The sequence below is a fragment of the Euprymna scolopes genome, chromosome 19, assembly GCF_053919585.1.
Source record: "Euprymna scolopes isolate OS-2025 chromosome 19, ASM5391958v1, whole genome shotgun sequence".
NCBI lineage: Eukaryota > Metazoa > Mollusca > Cephalopoda > Sepiida > Sepiolidae > Euprymna > Euprymna scolopes.
This window is the reverse complement of record NC_136500.1, coordinates 145,594,456-145,599,448: the sequence shown is the minus strand read 5'-3', so window position 1 is coordinate 145,599,448 and position 4,993 is coordinate 145,594,456.

Below are 4,993 nucleotides of genomic sequence, written 5' to 3'. Positions count from 1 at the left end.
GACTCCCATTCGGTCGGTATAATCCGGCAGTTTCCGTCGTCCGCCGATCTAAACCGAAATTGCTTAAGTATGGAAGACCAACATTTTTTATCATAAATTATTTTAACTATATATAAACTGATGGTTTATTTTTGGAAATAAATCAAAATATGATTAATTTTCTATAAATAGTTTACATTTTGCAATATATTTTAATTAAGAATAATTAATGAAAAAGAAAAGGAATCAAAGTTAGAAAATAAACTTTTAAATGATTAAACAACTAAATTAATGTCAAATTAATCTAAAAGTGATATTAATTCCCCCAAATAAAAATGTTGTGGCGAGTATCGTCATTACTGATTTTTACAATATTGTAAATTTCTTTAAAATTATAAACACATTTCTTTAATTTTATTTATATTATTTTTTATTTATTTTTGATATATACTTAATTTTTTAATACTTTTTTAAAATTACATTTTCACTCCAAACAAGGCACTTTGATGTAAGAAGACCTTCATGCCATACCCTGTCAAAAGCCTTAGATATATCTAGAGCTACCGCTCTATCCTCCCCTGCTATGTCAAGTGAATGGTATATACGCTCAGAGATTACAGTTAGGATGTCTGCTGTGGAACTGGTTGGCCTAAATCCATATTTTTGATTGGTCAGAAGTTTAGCATCTGTAAGGTGATGGACTAGATCTTGGTTAATTATGGACTCAAATATTTTGGCGAAAAGTTGGAGGAGGCTAATGGGGCGATAATTTACTGGGTCAGTTCTTTCGACAGAGTTCTTGAAAACTGGTATCACAGAAGCAGTTTTCCAGCAGGCAGGAAAGCAAGATTCATTAAGGCATTTATTGTAAAGTTTGGAGAGAACTGGAGCTACTTCGGCGGAGCACATTTTTAATAGCACAACCGGGATGAGATCAGGTCCACATGTTTTTGAAGTGTCAAAATTTTTTATGATCGCATGCACCTGAGAAGGGATGATTTTTAGATCGTTTAGTGTGGCGTCTGTTTAGAAAAGAAACGTAATACTCGCATGCACATGCCTCAGTCTCTTTCCGTTTTTTACTTCATTTTTAAAAGGAATCTAACGTAATGTTTTATACCTATAAGTATTATGTATTTTTCGACCGTGCAACGCCGTGCGGCCTGGTAGTGTATTATATAAATCTCACCTATCTGTTTAAATTTATATATGTATGTCTGCCTAAAATTTTCGGCAGAGTCGAAGGATTTTCAGGAGATCGATATCATTTTGAAGCACGATCCGTCGGACGACAAATATCGAAAAACTGGCTAAAAATATCAATTCCTTCACCCTCAACTGGGGTCGCTTTTCGCCGATATTTTCGAAAGTCTTCCCCTCTTTTCTATTGACTAGCCTTAATTTAAACATTGATTACTTCCAGTTTAGTGATGGCGCAACAGCAAAGATGTTACTTTTTTCACGTTCTTTTCCTCCTTCTCTGTACGGGTTCGAGCCTGCCTGTCTACTACCACTTTTTTTCTTTTTCTTTTTTTTTTGGGGGGGGGAGGGCTCAAAACACACCTACAAACACCCGGGCAACACCGAGCGGCCTGGTAGTTTTTAATAAAAAAAAATATATATTATTGACTATTTTAGTAACTAATAAACAAACTGTACGTAAAAAAAATTAGCAGTTACCCCGTCTTTCATGTGAATGTATAATTATGTCATTTTAGAAAAGAAATATATTTTGTCAGCACATTTTTTATAATAAATTAATTCTACGTAGAACAATAAAACTAATAGCAGACATTCAAAGGATAAAGAAATTAGATGCGCTGTTGTTTTCAATTTTAACTAAAACAAAAAACGTTGTGCAAAACAAGCAAATATCAAGAATTTTATAAACATTTCATTTACTGCGCATAAGAAGTTATGAATCATTTATGTTGCCATTTATTTTTGGCAAACTTCAAATAGCATTGTTCTTCGAGGTACTTGAATGAAAAAAAAATTATGACCGTATAATCATATTTTGACAGCTAGTAATTATATAAATTCTATGATGGTAACAAATGTTAACTAGCATAACACTCGAAAAAATAAATTACGTCAGGCATAAATTACCTGACGTTGCCCGGGCGCCAGTTGTGTGCAGTAGAAATAATAACACCACACTGGATCCTCTCAACCACCCCCTACCTGACTTTTCTATGCGGACAGACGCCACGCTAGACGATCTGAAAATCACCCCTGCTCAGGTGCATGCGATCATAAAAAACCTTGACAATTCAAAAGCATGTGGACCTGATCTCATCCCAGGTGTTATATTAAAAAAAGTGCTCACTCGAAGTAGCTCCAGTTCTCCCCAAACTCTACAACAAATGCCTTAATGAATCTTGATTTCCTGCCTACTGGTAAACTGCTTCTGTGGTACCAGTATTCAAGAATTTTGGCGAAAGAATTGACCCAGTAAATTATCGCCCCATTAGCCTCCTCCCACTTTTTGCAAAAGTATATGAGACCTTAATTAACCATGCTCTAGTCTATCACCTTACAGATGCTAAACTTCTGACTGACCAACAATATGGATTTAGCCAAGCCCGTTCCACAGCAGACATCCTAACTGTAATCGCTGAACTTATATACCACTCACTGGACAAAGCCGGGGAGGGCAGAGCGGTAGGTCTAGATATATCTAAGGCTTTTGACAGAGTATGGCATGAGTGTCTCCTCAGGGAAATCAGATCATACGGTATCACTGGTAGAATACTAAACATAATAAAATCCTTCTTAGATAAGAGAAAAATCCTGGTTGTCCTCAACGGTCGTACATCTGAACAATATGATATAAATGCGGAAGTGCCCCAAGGGTATATCCTGGGACCTCTGTTATTCCTAATATTCATAAATGACCTCCCCGACAAAATTGCCTCTGAGATGGGTATATATGCTGATGACACCACACTCTATAACAGGCACGACACGAAAACAAATGAACACATATCTAAAGAAGTGGCAGAAACCATAGAGGATGACCTCCAATCTGTAGTTGAATGCGGACAAAAATGGATGGTCACGTTCAATGCCGCCAAGACTAAACTTGTTTCCTTCAATAATTGCAAGAAACCTTCTCTACCACCAATAGCAATGGCCAACGACTCTTTATCTGAGAGTATATCTTTCATACTCCTTGGCCTAACGTTCACAGGGTTGGACTTGCTTACACCACTGCATTTATATTTGCCCTCTATCGGCCCCATAACAGCGGAGTTACTATCTTTAAGAGTATATCTGAGAAAATAGACCACATCCTGTCTGCACATCCCTCGGCTAACATCCACATCTGTGGTGCCTTCAACGTCCATAACAGTAAATGACTGACCCATTCAAATAAGACAGACGATGAGGGGAGGTTTTGTCATGATTTTACTATTGCTTATGACCTCACTCAGATTGTTCGCGAACCCAGCCGTGTGCCCGATGCAAGCCTCCTAGACCTTTTTCTCTCAACTTCCCCTGAGCTATGTTCACGTTCCGTTCATTCTCCTCTAGGATCCTCCGACCACTCCGTCGTATCAGTTAAGATAAAAATGAAATATAATAAGTCCCCAGACGTACCCCTCCACCGCAAAGTATACCGATACTCTATGGCTGACTGGGATAGCTTCCGTACATTCATATCTGATCTAGCTCTGCATTCCATGTTTAAAAAGGATGTATCCTCTATAGTATCAGACCTGACCGAATGGTTAATTGTAGGCATAGACCAATTCATGCCATCTAAAAAATTCCAACAAAAACCTAACAGCCAGCCATGGTTCTCCCCAGAATGTGCTGCTGCTATCGCGCGCAGAAATCACTTTTTCCATAACTACCAACGTAATAGATGTACTGAGACTAAAGCTGCTTTCAGGACTGCCAGCAACCACTGTAAAAGAGTAATAAAAATGCAAGAGAGCTATATGTCCAGTCTGTTAAATCCAAAGTAGCTGATCAGCGGCTTGGTTCCCACCAGTTTTGGCAAATAACAAATAGGATCCTGAACAGAAGTGTGCATTCTATCCCAACCATCATCAATGGACCAGAGGTCATCTCGTCAGCATCAGACAAGGCCAAACTATTTGCCAAGAACTTTGCAGCTAATTCTACCCTATGCGACGAAGGCCATCAACTCCCCACATTTCCTCCTATAACACAGAACACGCTAGGTAACATACAAATATCTGTGCATGAGGTCGCCAAGCTAATCAAGAACCTTGATTCCAGTAAAGCAACTGGCCAAGACGGCATCCCAATTATAGTGTTAAAAAAGCTTCAACCAGAACTTGCTCCCATACTTACGAAACTGTTTAAGCGTTGCCTTAAGGAGAAGTGCTTTCCAACTCCCTGGAAGACCTCATCAGTATGCCCTGTATTAAAGAATTCAGGTGATAAGTCATCTCCCTCTCAGTACAGCCCAATAAGTCTCCTGTGTGTTATGAGTAAGTTGCTGGAATCCATATTAAATAGAGAAATAGTAAACCACCTCAGCAGAAACAATCTTCTTAGTGAGACACAATATGGTTTCCGTTCTGCAAGATATACCGCAGATGTGCTAACGGTTATATCTCATAGGATTAGTGAATCCCTTGACAAAGGCTTCCTTTCTATGGCAATTGCTCTTGACATATCAAAGGCCTTCGACAAGGTTTGGCATAAGGGCCTACTTCACAATATTTCCAGCTACGGTATAACTGGAAATGTTTTCTCAAATATTAAATCATTTCTTTCCGATAGGCTCATAAGAGTAGTGGTCGATGGACAAAAATCAGAGGCCACCAGTCTTAATGCTGGAGTCCCTCAAGGGTGAATCCTGCGCCCAACTCTCTTCCTGATCTACATCAATGACCTCCCTAAACACATACTTAAATCATTTGTTGACATCTATGCTGATGACACGACCATCTACGGCAACACATCAAAGGCCGTAAATGTCAAAGTTCTCTCTGATTCTCTCTCCTCTGATCTCGAGCGCGTGGTCCAGTGGGGG